The following is a 15,775-nucleotide window of genomic DNA, read 5'->3' on the forward strand; positions in this document are numbered from 1 at the left end:
GTTTAGGGTTTCATTTTTTTATCCCATTCTGCCTGGTACTGTTTGTCCTAGTTAGAGGCTGAATTAGCCTTGGGTTAAAATATGAAAGTTGTAGAGCATGATGTTTTATGGTATCCTACAAAATTTCAGCTCAATCGGAGCAATGTAGCCTGTGATCTGTTTCTATCTTAACATGCTAATCAGCTTTTGTAATTGGTTGTTTTGACCAGGAATACTACTGATTTGGTTGTCGATGTCTTCTTAAGACTTATAGCCTTGTATCTTAGTTTTCAAATGGCTTTGGAATCACTTGAATTGGAGTTGTGTGTACTGAGATATGATTGAATGAATCAGGACTGTTAGTTGAACTGCGAACTGAAAAATCTGGGGTTGTTTTGGTAAATTTGACCTAGATACATTGCAAACTGGACTGAGTGGCCTTCTTCAACATTGTAGCCCTTTCTCTTAGCTTTGAAACGGTGTACATTGTACCACAATTCGACTAGTGTCACTTCAGTTGTGTTAGTTCCGCTAAGCGACAGCAAATCTGCCTTTTGTTTTCCAACCTCAACGTCATTTCCGCACATGTCCTAGCTTGATTTGGTAATCATATGACATTGAGCCTTTTGTGTGGCTATTTATGTTGTGTGTAATGTTGGGATTGATTGAGGAAATAATGAAGCCATAAATGGCTGGGAAATAGGTAAATACAAAGGGCGTGCTGCCCAAATTTTCGCTCGAGGGCTAAGTTTTTATTTGAACTTGTATATTTTTCGTTTGGCAAATACTATGACCGTTTTCCATCTTAAAACATGATCCTTCTTCAATTGGAAACTCCAAATGTGTACTTACTCTTACCCAAATAAAGAGGAATGGTTTAGGGTTTTCTTGGGTATTTTGACCTCTTTTTTTCATGAATTTCATTAAGACCTTTAGTGTATAATATCTACTTAAATATGACATGATTTTGAACCATATAAACGATTTCGAAAATAGTATTTCTTAGCCTATCTAGTTGGATTCCGACTTGTCTTTAGTTTGATTTTACGTTTGGTCTACGAAACCCTAATTATTCTTGTCCACGGGTCCAAATGTTCTCGTTTCACTTTAAAGTCTTTTATTACGTTCTACTCATCAATTGTTGAGTTTCTTTAATTTCACCTAATTGTATCTGCTAGATGAGCTGTAATATTCTTTCTCGTTTAATCTTAGGTTTTCTCGGTGACTAAGGATAATATCCGGAAGAATATTTTGCACGTTGTTTTACGTACATAGGTGAGTGTTCCTTGTTTGTTATATTCTCCTTGACTTCATGACTTGTTGTTATTGTTTGATAATGTGTTAAGTGTATCCACTGATTTTCAAAACGAATTTTCAAGGCGAGCGTGTACTTTATCGCGCTCGACCGAAATGAAACGTGAAATTTTCAACGATTTAATGATTGATACATTAGTTGTGCATGATGTAAGCCTTTTGGCTGAATTGGGCCCTGCCCTTCGTTACCGATCGACTCGAGCCAGAAGCGGACTCGGTCGGGCGATATGGTGACCCTGGGTATGAACGTTGGTATACTCGAGTATTACCTTGTAGGTTGGTGGAGCCTGGCCAATGTCCAGGAGGGGGTGAATGAAATGAACGGTCGAACGAGGGTTTGACTTACAAAAATGCATTTTCAAATGATTGGAGGAATAAGGGGAATGACAGGAGAACGAACGAACAAATGGCTCCCTGTGAGCCCGTATCCTTTTAATGTATGTGTTATTATCGCTTTCCATTGTAAATGTTTCTTGAATTATTGATTATCGATGGTTAATGTATTGGCTTTGTTGTTGAATATGTGTTCGGAACCTCACTGAGCTTTTAGCTCACCCCTTTAGTTTGTTTTCCTTAGCAGGAGAAGGCGAGCAAGGATGTGAGCTCAATATAGACTAGCCAGTATAGTTCTTTTGTTTCTTTTGTTTTGGTTCTCGCCTTAGTGCTTGGCACGGGCTGGACGTATGAAGGATTGAGAACCTTTGTATATTCGATGTGGATACTCCCTTTTGGGATCTTTTGGGATAGCAATGTATATAATTTAGTTTTAAGTTTTGGATCATTGTCCTATTTATTCTTGGGGTTTGATTCCGATTTTAATTGAGGAATGTAGTGAACGACTGAGTCCCGGCGAGAGCTGGGCAGGCGGTCCGCCGAACCCTCTGGTTCGCCTTAGGGGGTGGTGGGGTTGTCACATGTAAAACATGACATTTTAGACTTGCATTCCATGTAAGAAAAATTTGAAATAGATTAGTGCATTTGCCTGATTAGGTTAGGGAGTACCTCTCGAATATGGGATATGAACGAGTATGACATCTTAGCCTTAGCACTCTCGTATTCCCTCTATAAAAAGGGAAAATTGAGTGACGAATCTTAGCTTCCGTACCCGTTATGTTGCATCCCTCTCTTTTAGGTCACGTATATTTGTATATTATAAAATTTTCTAATTTTCCAAGTCTCATTGTTGCATATTCGTGACCTCTTCAAAGAATCACTTTTGGACGTCGCAATTAATGCGATTTGCACCAACTAAAATTTGAAGAGACATATTGACCCTTCCGATAGCCATTAAGTCTAGGTTGGCATTCATATAGTAACCTCCAAGTGTGATAAGTTCTTAGGTTAAATTAAGAAATTTTTCCGACTAAATCACGCAACTAACCTTGGCTAGGTTGAAAGGATGCCTTAGATTTTATTCTTGCCTTCCCTTTCTTCAACCGTGACTCCCGAGATCTTTTCTCTTGATTTTTGAAGATTTGGAGTCGTTTAAAAAGGGTTCTTCTCCACTTTTTCTTTAAAATTCATTTTATGTGACTTGGTACACCTTAACTCAATACTAAATGGCGACTCCTATTTTTCATTAAAAATCCTTTTTAAACTATTATTTTGGGCCAAAAGTGTCACACTTTTTAAATCCCATTTTAGTCATTTTTTCAGTATTTATTCTTTAAAAATAAAAAACTCATTTTTTCTCAAAAATTAATCAAAAATTCATTTTTATAAACCTATAATTTTATTTTTTCAAAAATATGGGGTTGACACTAGCCTCAGGTCTAACCTTAGGATCCTTCGTGTCTTAACCTTCACCACTATACTTTATCCACTCAATTCTATCCCTCATTATCTTGCCATTTGGGCGAGGCGAGTATTGATCTCTTGTAATTGCTTACGAATAGCGTTAATCTACTCTTATTCCTTAACCACACCAGTTTCAAGCTCTCGGGTTTTGTCATTTTACATCCTCAAAATATTCTTTTAGTTCATATACTTGGTAACCTTTTCCTCACAGTAGCTAGTACCACACCATCAAGATAAAGAATCTATCATCTCACAATCACACCAATTTCTTTCATTCCTATAATTCCAATCATGGTTCAAGTCTTATTTAAGCTTCTACTAATCATCCTTTCACTTAGTATTTCAATTACGCATCACATTAGCCCCACAGTCTGGCATCCTAAATATCTAGTCTAGGATACACTACATTGATCTAAAACCTATAGCTTTGATACCACCTGTGACAGCCCCAACTCCCCCTAGGGCGAACCCAAGGGTTTGGTTGACCACCTACCCAACTCTCACCAGGACTCATGCACTTACTCGAACCAAACAATTTTCAAGTCAAACAATTTCTTAAAACCACATGATTTTCAAGTCAAACAATTTCTTAAAACCAAGAAAGTACTTGAATAACAACAGTCACAATCCTTAGGCAATAGTGTTAACTATTACAACCATAATATTTCAAATACAAATGAAATCTACACTTCCAAATGTCCAAAAGTCGCTCAGGGAATCACACTAACTCTAGACAAAAGTTGGCTAGTCTAGCACCTCTAATTCTTCACTTCAAACCTCCTATTAAGGAATAACAACTTAAAGGGATGAGCGAACGCTTAGTGAGGCCAAGATATCAAGCAAGCAAGCAGAACAAGTACCACAATTCAACTCAAGTAGTACATATATAGAATAGCAACACTGGTTTCACGTAAAGCCACAAAAGGACTAAAACACATTCATTAGGAGGATACAGGAGCTCTTAGAAGCTAATCCACAAGCTTGCCATTGCACGATCTTGGATGTCATTTCACGATCTTGTACAATCTAAGTTCAAGATTTGATCAACTTTGTTTTCAAGAATTCAAGAAACCCTAGATAACAACCCCAACACTCCAAGATTTACCGAGAACTTTCAAGAAACAAGGTAAGCAGCCTCGGTTTAACCTAAACACAAAACCCTAACCCCCTTTGTCAAGAAAGAACCCTAGTTTAACCTATGGATCTTCAAGACAACTATGACCAGGTTTTTTTTTGACTCTAGATGATTTCAAGACTCAAGAAACAACATAATAAGACACCAACAAATTCAAGAATCACGGTGTAAACAAGAGTAAGAATTCGGACAGCCACTAAACCATACGAACAACATGTAAACGATGCGGCCAGCAAGGAATGCGGACAACAAGGAATTAGCTAAACCCTAGCGACTTTATAAGCAATAACAATGACCAGATTCGGACAACTATTAAGACAAGATGCAACAAGGTTAAAGCAACCAATGGATTAAGTAACAAGAACAACAAGGAAAACCCTAGCGTACCAACTATCAAAAACAAATTATCAGATTTGGAGACACAAAGAAAACTTACAAGACTCAACAAGACATACTTGATAACGTCAACTAGCTCTAATTACCAGCTGATACGAACTGGACCGAAGATATGAACTCGTATTCCACGTAGTCCCAGATCTAGACGAAGAAATCAATTTGAATTGTGGAATAACACTTGGCCCTTCTAAACTCTAAGATTGCAAACCTTGAATCAAATCTCGACCCACAATCGAATGATCTAGTGAACCACTGTTAAAGGTAGAAGAATGTGAGGACCTGAAAAATTTCCTTAATTTATTTTATTTCTTCGAATACATTTTCGTTACTTTACCGTATTGCCTTCATTTCCTAGATATTTTTACAAGTGAGTCAAGTTTTTAAATCATTTTCCTTGTATACGTTAGTATATGTTAAGTTCGTAATGTATTATGGAAGTAGGACCCACTAGTGAGGTGCGTACGATAAATTTTTGAAGACTAGAAGGAGTTTTGTACAAATGAATATTATTTTATAAGGTGTTAAGGGATAATTAGAGGTTGGCTGGATATTTTAGTGGGATGAGGATTAACCCTTGGATGCCATTTGTCATTAAGGCCTTGGACCTTTATCTTTGACTAAGACTAGTTTTAGTCTTCATCTTGGAAAACAAAATTGACCAAAAATTTCATTCCCTTTCTTTTCTCTTGGCCAACCTCTTGGAAAAGAAAAGAAGAGAAAATAAACTCCATTTCCAACCTAGAAATTCTTGCTTGAATCTTGAGATTTCACCATAAGTTTGCAATCCAATCCATAGGAAGTAACTTTAAAGAAGGAGGAAGACCTCGGGTGGAGGAATTTGGGGAAAAAAGAAAGCTTTGGTTGCCCTTCTTCATAGGATTAAAGGTAATCATGGCTTGAAACCATTTCTTCTCTTTTAACTTGCATTTGAGTGGATTTAAGGCTTGATTTTGGTGGATTCTATGAAAAATTTCATAGTTTATGCAGTGGTTTGAAGATTTCAGCTTTGATATGATGCTTTGAGCTTGGCCATGATCTAGTAGCTTTGCTATGTGAATTTGCTAGCTTTTATATGTTATTTTGGCTTGATTATAGAAAATTTCAGTTTGTAGAGGAAAATTTCAGACTAGGGTTTCCATTTTTCAGCTTTATTATGGTAGTTCTTGAGCTAGATAATTGGCTATTTTTGGTGGCTTTGTGACCTTAAACAAGTGTACTTTATAGACTATAACTTGCAGTTGTGACTGAGGTTGGATAGCTGTGAATATTGGCATTGAGTTTAGATGGAAAAGTAAAGAAAATAAGGGGAAGTGTTGTTGAAAATTTTCCCGCAGGAGACTCTAAGCAGTCTTGGGAAATCTATTATATCTTGGTGTAGAAAAATCCAAATTGAGTTCCACTTCTTGCGTTTGAAACTAGATTCAGAGTGCATTCTACTGTGAAAAGTTTAGAATTTTTCTCAATTCCTATGAATATCTATGATTTTCCAAATTTGGCTAAATTTTCACACCTGCTCTATTTTTCTACCTAATGAAGCAGCAAATTGAGACTGGAATTTAACTGATTTATGGACAGAATCTTACAAATGTTTCTGGAAAATTGTACTCATTTGAGTCTATTTTGTAACGGTATAAAGTTTACAAATTTTGGACTTAAGCAGCTTGCAATACGATTTTTCAAACAATGTCGCGCAAAACTGGAGAAAATTCTGTTTTATAAACTTGTTCTTGCTTCCATTTCCAACTTTAAGTTGGAGTTGTTAAACCATTTTGAACTTGGTTTTATGAGTGGAATTGAGGTTTAAATGAAAGGAAATGAGTTTCTTCAAATCATTTTAGGTCGTACAATTTCCAACTTTGAATTTTGAAAGTCTTGTGCTAATTTCATCAAACGTTTGACTATAATCGATACTCTTGTGCTTCAAATGACTTTTACAACGTTGATTTAGTAAGCACATGAGGTTTTCTCCTCGATTGCAATAAGAAAATATTATATTTTTGATAGGTTATATGGGCATAAAACTTGTAAATTGATGCATTTCTAAATGACGTTTTGAAATCTCAATCTCTCCATGAATTTTGGCTTTGTATTGCTAGTCTTTTAATATAGTATATAACCACAAGACTCGAGAGAGTTCAAGAGGACGAACCAGGGTTAAAGTGAAGGGTTACAATATATTGGTGAGTGTTCCAGTGCATGTTATTTGATTATGCATGACTTGAGAAAATGCTATTAATTGTTTAAGTGCTCTCCTTTGAATGACATGCTAATAAGTGAATGTGTGAGAACCCGGAAAAAATTCTTTATTTTAGGCATTATTTTATTCCTTTGCACACGTTTTCTATATTTTCTTTATTATATTAATTTTATAGATATTTTTATAAGTAAATATAGTTTTTAAATCATTTTTCTAGTATAAGTTAGTTCATGAGAAATTAGGAGTGTATATTGGACGTGGGACCCGCTTGTGCGTTAAGTGAGAGAAATTCGGCCAATTAGGTTAAATTTTGCATAAAGGGATTTAATTACTAGGTGTTAGGAGATAATTAGAGGTTACCTAAATGGATTAACCATGGGGAGACAAGAAGATAACTTTAAGCATAAAAAGTGCCACGTGTCGCGTTCCTATTCGAAGTTGGACTTGCCTAACTTTCTTTACCTTTACTAAAACATCAATTTTGACCAAGCTTTCTTCATTTTATTTCCTCCCTTGGCCGAACCCTTTGAGAGAAGAAAGGACAGAAGACTTCATCTTGTAACTTCAAATTCTTGTCCAAATCTTGAGTTTCAACTGGTTAATTTGCAAATTCCTCCATAAAAGTGACTTGCTAAGGAAGCTTGAAGGTAATGGTGGAGTTGATTTGAAGAAGGAACCCCTAAACTACTACCTTTCTTGAGGTGTCATGGTATTTTGCTTGGAAACTCATTCTTTGTTCCTAATAATGGTAAATTAATGACCTATGGTGGCTAAATAGGTTGTTTTATGGAAGATTTCATGAATTAAAGTGAAGTTAGATAAATTTCTGATTTTTTGGGGGATTTTTCTGTTTTCATATTGTGATACCCCAACTTTTAGGATTATCTTTCGTTTAGTCGAATTTCTCATATTTCAACCGAAACCCTAAATTGAATTTATGGAATTGTAAAACCCCTCACATTTTTCTTAAAAATGCCCTTTTATTTGGAAAATATTCATTTATTATGGCCCTACTACGCAATCATCCCACGATAAGTGTAAATAAATATAGAAGTAAGGGTTTTCGTTGTCCGTTTTCAAGTTAGAGGGAGTTAGGGTTTTCACGTTTTTCCATAGTGTGACTATTCGGTACGGAGTGAGGATCAAATTTGGTAGGTAAGAGTGACTTTTGGATGAGAAAATATTATATAATTAGAAGTGATAATAATAAGTTAGTGATTAGAAGGCAAAAACCCTAGTATACGCGATTTAAGAAAATCGGCTCGAACCGACGGATATCGATCACTACCGATTGAACCCACCACTTGACCACCACTTCCCTACCACCACATACCCTTGATATTTTTGCCAAACATCCCCCTCATCCTCAGCCATATAACCGAAATATGTGGCCAAAATGCAAGGAAAAGAAAATGTGCCGGCCCCACCTCCCCCTGAGGCGAACCAAAGGGTTCGGCGGACCGCCTGCCCAACTCTCGTCGGGACTCACTCACTCACTACAGTCCTCAAATAAATTACAATATAAATTTCAAATGTACATCAATTATTCCACAAATTTAATTGCACTACAAACTAAAACCTCAAGAGATACATGCCATACTAATTTCCCGAATAAGACAAAGGTCCTCAGTTCTCACATAAGTACAAGCACAAGTACAATCTCAAAGATTACGCAAATTAAAACTAGAGCTCCAACGGTACAGTAGATCCTCCAACCATTCACACGGAGAACTTTAATACAAATGCTTCCTTCACCTCGAGCCCTGTAGAGGGGAATAAAATAGTTTTGGGGTGAGCTAGAAGCTCAGCGAGTAACCAGTAAAATTAGTAATCAACAATACTTCATTTCAATGATGTCATGATTCAGTAATTAAATGTACTTTTATTGCTCTTGTGAGCCAGGGAGATCATGGTACTCAGACGTCCAACGCTCAAATAGATCCAATAACAGTGAAACAGTAATAGGGAGCCCTTTGGTGCTCCAGATGAACAGTAAACAGTGGTGGAGACGTTGGTTCTAAGCCCAAGACTTCCTAAGAACTCATTTAAGCCAAATCATGTCATGAACTCACATGCAAACACACATGATATGCAATCGAGTAAATAATGCAAGAAACAGTTCATAAGGAGCTTTGGAAATAGTTTGGGTCACTCACCAACCACGGCTCAGGAACCATCCATCATATATCGTTGCCTTGCTCAAGTCCAAGCCCTTCAACTCAAACTCAAAGCAATCAAATGCTTTCAAAGATCGGACAGCATATCCCTTTAATTTCCTTACTTTTCCATCCTACAAGCAACACCAATCTATCTCAAATTAACCACACACACATCATAGACTATCAAATACATCTTTCGGCACAATATCCATAACTGAAGCTACACTTATTGGATTGAAACGAATCTTATGGCGTTTTGAATCCAAGACATAACCCAACATTTCTTATGAAGACCTCCAAAATCAAATCATATATTTTCAGAGTCAAAAATGGAAAACTCCATGGAAACAGAAATCTGGGCGCGAAACAGGGCTTATGGGCAGTCAAGGGTATTTTGGTCATTTCACATGCTACAGTACTTCGATTCAGTTGAACTCTTACAGGTAGCTAGCTAACTAAATTACCAACAACTTTCATGTTTTGGGCAAAGACTGATTCGGCCTCTATCATGGCCTAACAGGTTCGGGCAGAGCAGGGTAGGATGAAACCCTAACCTGGAAATTCCGCATAAACTCTGAAATTTTCTGCAACCAATCATATCCAACATATACCAATCTCCATTTTACACTATAACAGGCCATCAATCCATGACTAAACAATAATTATGATATAAAAACAGAAAAATCACTAATAAATCAAAAATCCATCAAAACTCCACTTTCAACCATAAAACCTACCACAAATCAACATATTTAGCCACTAAAGCCACTAATTTGACATTAGCAAGAACAAAGAGAAAGTTTGTAAGCAAAGTACCTTAACACCTCTAGAAAGATGATAACTTAGGGTTTTCCTTTCACAAATCCCTCCACTAGAAGCTTTAATCCTCCTTAATAAACAACTTTGATGGAGTAATTTGATAATTCAACGGTTGAAACACAAGATTTGAGCAAGAATTGAAGTTGAAGTTGAAGAAACTCTCTCTTGTTCTTTCCTCTCCATAAATTTCGGCCAAGACAATGAAAATGGAAAGAAATTGGGTCAAAATTTTGTTTAGTAAAGGTTAAGACAAGTCCAAGTCAAAGTCAAGGTCCAATGTTTCAAGGACAAATGGCATCCAAGGGTTAATTCTCATATTGTTGTCTTCCAATGGTTAATCCCTCTAGGTAATCTCTAATTATTTCCTAGCACCTTGTAAAATAATATTTCTTGATACAAAACTTCAATTAATCGGCAAAAAATTTATCGCACTTAATGCACTAGCGGGCCCCACATCCATAATACGCTTCAAATGGACCCGAACTAACTTATACTAGAAAAATGGTTGGAAAACTATATTCATTTATAAAAATCTCTGGAAAATTTCGATAATAAAATAAAGTAAGAGAAATGCACGCGGAAAATAAAATAAATAAGGAAAATTTTCCCTTTTCTTTTCCTTCGGGCGTCATAGAAAACAAAATTTTTGTTGGTTTTGGTGATGACAAGTGTCAACCACCTATGGTTCGTTGACCAATCTTTTGTCTCACCTTCTTATCTTCCATTTGAGTTCATCTTTCCTCATTTTTTTTCTGTTTTGGCCGAGCTTAAGGGAGAGAGAGAGAGAGCAAGAGAAACACCTTCAATCCATCTTGAGTTTGAACCATTTGAGTGAAAACAAGAAAAACTAATCACTAGTTTGGAAGCTTGGGAAGCTTGAGGAACCAAAAATTTCAAGGAGAGGTGGAGGATCATTCTTGCAAGCTCTTGTCTTGAGGTATAATGGCTTATCAACCTTTCTTTCTCCATTAATCATGATTAAGTTGGGTATTAATGGTAGTATTGTGCTTGTGATGCTTGTTTCAAGTGATTTTGATGATTAGATGGATGACTTTTGAGTTAGGGTTTCTTGTGGGTTAGGAGTTGTATGATGTATATATGTGGTATATAATCTTGTAAAGGAGATAGTAGTGGTAGTTTTAAGGTAAAAATGAGAAGTATAGCTTGAATATAGTAAAATTCCAGATTTCTGGAAATTGTAGCTTCAGTTCTGTCTGGTTCCATTTCAGTATGTTAAAGTGTTGATCTTGATCCCTATCTTTTGATGTTTACAAAACAAATGGATGATACTAATATTTCTTCAAGATATACTTTCAGTTTTGAAGTTGTTTGATTCCATGAACAAGTGCAATTGAAAGGGGACTAAGTATGCTGAAGCTGTCGGACGCTCAAATAGTCAGGATCGGACGTCCGAAAGGATGAAGAACATCAAGAAGGAAACTCTGTCGGACGCTCGTAAGGAAGCATCGGACGTCCTGAAGGATCGGACGCATGCTTCGGACACACATCAATCTCATCGGACGTCCTAAAAATTCCACGAAGATTTGATAACTCTCTGGACGACGTTCGGACACAGAAGCTCGGACGATAAAATACCATCGGACGTCCGAACGACAACTTGGCTGATTTTCGGACGATGGGATCGGACGGTGATTAATCTGTCGGACGTCCGACGTCCCCAACGGCTAGCTGACTCTTCATCTGCCTTCTATCCGTTGGAAGCATTAATGAAGCCCATTTTTGGTCCCCTTCAAATACAAACGATTCTGAACGAGAAAGCGACTTTTGCACACTTTGTTTACAAGATCTCAAGAGTTATTTTAGCTAGAAAATAGTCTCCAAAGCTAGATTTGTTCTCCAAGTGGTGTGAATTTCTTGTGAGATTTTCTCTTGTGGTTGAAAGTTTCATTAGTGTAGCTTTGTTGAGGGTTATCTGAGTGATTGTAAAACTTCTTAGCTTGACTAAGTGAGGCTTAGGGCAAGGAGGAAGTGCTCCCTCCATTGTACATCTAGTTGATCATCTTTCATCAAAGAGAAGTTGCTCAACCTAGTGATTGGTCTTCAAGTTTGAGGAAAGCTTGGTAGACAATCGGTTTGATATTCTATCTTATTCTTTTTGTTTAATAAAATTCTCATTGCTTATCTATACTTGTTTTTCGAATCAATATTGCTCTCTTCTTCTAATCTACTTGATTGATTATTACTAGAAAAGAAGGTAAATTTTTATTAAGCAAAAATTGCATAAATTTGATTAAGATTTTAATCAACCTAATTCACCCCCCCTCTTAGGTTGTCTTTGGGCCTTACATAGAGGCCGAATTAGGCTTATCACAAAACATGAAAGTTGTAGAGAATAACATTTTCTAGTTTTCTACACAAATTTCAGCTCAATCAGAGCAACGTAGCCTGTGAAAAAAGAAAAATACCCAGACTGCCATAGGAGTAAAGTCAGCGGACAGTTTTGACAGTACACTAAGTTGGTTGCATTTGTTCACCTTGATACGTACTGAACTAGCTTCTAGCTAAAACATGAAAGTTTTTGTACTATGCCTTAGCTTTCCAACGTCTCCAAGAACATCTTAATCGGACTTTCGTAGCTTGAGATATGGCCATTTGAAGGTAGTGCGGTTAACTGGTCTATTATTCGGAGTTTGGTTCTGTGAATTGGGAATTTGACTGGGTTACACTGGAATTTGGACTGAGTGATCTTCATCAAAATTGTAGCCCTTTGTCTTAGCTTCAAAACAGTATCAATTGCATCCCAATCCAATAAGCGTAACTTCGGTTGTGTCCGTTACGTAAAACAACGTCAAATCTGTCTTTTGCTAAACTTCATTTCCGCACATGTCGTTAGCTTGATTTTGTACCTGTATGACCTTGAGCCTATTTAACGGCTATTGAAATGAGATTATTTTGTATGTAACTTTGGGTTTGTTTGAGGAAAATATTGAAGCCATAAATGGCTGGAAAATGGGTAAACACAAGGGGCATGCCGCCAAATTTTCACGAGAAAGATAAACTAGCCTTTGGAGTTCTAGTTCTGTATTTTGCAAATTTAACTTGGATGCGCTAAAAAATGGGTTGAGGTATCTTCATGGAAGTTGTAACCTTTTGTCTAAGGTTCGAGACACCATCTAGTACATTTTGATCTGATAACCACAGCTCCAGTTATGGGCAAAATCGTGTAACCCGTTTTGTACCATTTTCATTTTCACGGACGCACACGTGCATTTCTCAACCGTTTTTACCGTTTTGGACCGTTTAGGTCTACTTTTGGTATTTTTTTACCATTCCGGCCGTTTCGGCCAATTTCGACATTCTTTTGGCCTTAACGTCATTTTTGACCGTGTTCGACCGTATTCGATCGTTTAAGTTATAAACTGCTATTGTGTGGCCGTTTCACTTATCTGTGTATATAATCTGTCAATACAGATTATGAGGCTTTTGACGGTGACGATCAAGCTCAGTGAATTGTATCATTTTTTGTGCCAAGCTTTATCAAGTGAGTAATTGGGTTGTCGTTGATGTGAAATTGTTAAAGTGCTTTGTATATGTTAAATGGGTACTTAGGCGAGGGTGCACTTTATCTCACTCGACCTAAACCTATCCTTTGTTTTGATTTCATATTTGAGAATACATGCCTTATGTTGAGTATCACCCTTTTGCTGTGTGCTGATGGGGGTGATGACATGACTTGAGTATCACCCTTTTGCTGTGTGCTGATGGGGGTGATTACATGTCTTGAATTAAACCCCTTTTTGCTGTGTGCTGTTGGGGTAAGTACTTTGTTGAGAGATATCATCTATTGAGAGATTGAATATCTCAGGGCTTGGTTCCAGTTCGGTTCCAAGGGTTAGATGAACTATTCGAGCCAGTTGGGGCTTGGTCGAAGATAGTTCCATGCTAAACTTGGGATTTAGTTCCTTGTTAAAGCTTTGACGAAAGCTAAGTTATTTTGTTTCGCTCGAGCTGCTGTGTGTTGTTGAGTAGCCAGCGGGGGTTGATAAGGTGAACGGGGAAAGTTAAGTAGAGTCTACGGTCTATGAGTACTTTGGTTGACGGAGTGTCAACAGGCGTTCAAGATCGGGGAATTGAATTGGCTTTGGAGCCACTTGTATCCTACCATTGTGTTGTTACCTTTTTGTTATTGATGTGAAAAAAATCTGATTACTTGTTATTTGGATGTGAGTTTACATTTATACCCCTGATTACTCACTAAGCATATAGCTTACCACATTCCATTTGTTTCCTTAGCAGGGGGCCGACGCGGGGATCGCTCGGGAAGGTGTTTAGTCTTTTGATTAGAGAATAGTTGAATTTATTCTTGTTATAAGTTGACTAGTATGATGCATATAGTTATCATGGTGGTTGCAGTTATCAGCTTTTTTAGGATTTACTTTCTAATACTCGTGGTATGTATGACTTGATGTACTAGTTTATGCAATCTTTGAAGCTTTAATAGAGTACATAGAACTTACTTTTGGCGTGAACTCTATTTTCTAGTTTTAGAGTATCGAGTCCTGGCGCGAGCTAGGCAGGCGTCCCACCGAAACCCTCGGGTTCGCCTTTGGGAGAAGTGGGGGCGTCACAAGTGGTATCAGAGCTTAGGTTTTCGATCTCTGTAGTGTATCCTAGGCTTTAAGTTTAGGATACCGGACTGTGGGTCTGATGAAATATCAGTGATTTCTTGTAGGAATGAAAATCAGACAAGTGGGATTAGGCTTGCTTGGAAATGCTTGTTTGACTTTTGCGCGATCTCTTGACTTGATTCGTACAAGTTGGAATGTCGAGGATGACATTCTTTTAAGGAGGGGAGATTGTGATACCCCGAATTTTAGGACAATATTTTTCCCTCGTTCTTTTAAAATTTTGATTTCTTTTTTTTGTCTTGTTTTAACACATTGTTTTTTTTTAATTGGACACTTTAAATTTAAATCAAAACCCTGGTTTTACTTGTGACTAAAAGGTTATTATGTAATTGAATTTATGTATGACAATACGTATTTTATTATAGGTAATTATAGTGATTGGGTGATTAGTGGAGCAATTGAGGTGTAATTAGGTTTTTGGAATATATGAAGTATGTAAATTGTGGAGTAAATTGGTAGGATTGTGAATTTAATTGGGCCATAGTGTGACTTTTGGTTAATTACAAGTTGCTAGACTTCCTAAAGGTTCCATGATATTCCTAAGCTTAATTTTGATTGGCTAATAAAAAAGGTAGTGGACTTTGACCAAGGGACTTAGTATTAATCTTCTTAGCAAGACAAAAGCCAAAAGAAACAAGCAAAGTTTCGGCTAGCTTGTGGGAGAAATGAAGAAAGGAAAAACCGAGAGACATAAGAGAAAGAACAAGAGAAAAATTCTGGTTTTGTGCAACCCATCCAACAAGCTTGGGAGTTAGAGCAAAAGAAAGCTAAGGAACTTGGTTCTTGAAGTGCAACCTTGTGAACCCACCTTTGGAAGGTAAAGCAGCCTTGAACTCTTGTAAAAGCTTATAGCAATTGAGTAGAAATGTTGATTTTGATGTTATAAGATGCTAATAAGGGTTAATGATGGTTTATATATCACTTTTGTGGGTTTGTGTGGAAGATTTGGTGATTTCTATGGTGGTTTGAGAAAATTCCAGAATTGAGATTTCTTATGTTCAGTTCTGCCCGTTTCTGTTTGAGTATGTTATAGGCCTCAAATCTTTCTCATGGTATCTGAGGACCATAGATAGGTACGTCGGGTAGGAATTTCGAATGTAGATAGTTTACTCTTGGGACTGGCCAGCTCGAGATGTGAATTATCTTATTTTGGATTCTCGTGCTTGAGTACTCCAGAGTTGAGGCGTTGCTAAATACTTAAGACTTGCATTTTGGGAACATGAACATGCTTTGTCTGGCTAGAGTGAGTACAAGAGATCAATGGGCACCTTGGGAAGTGGAGTAAGAAACCGGAAGGGGGTGATTTTCACTGAGTGTGGGACGACAAGTC

The sequence above is a fragment of the Coffea arabica genome, chromosome 10e (assembly GCF_036785885.1).
Source record: "Coffea arabica cultivar ET-39 chromosome 10e, Coffea Arabica ET-39 HiFi, whole genome shotgun sequence".
Classification (NCBI taxonomy): domain Eukaryota; kingdom Viridiplantae; phylum Streptophyta; class Magnoliopsida; order Gentianales; family Rubiaceae; genus Coffea; species Coffea arabica.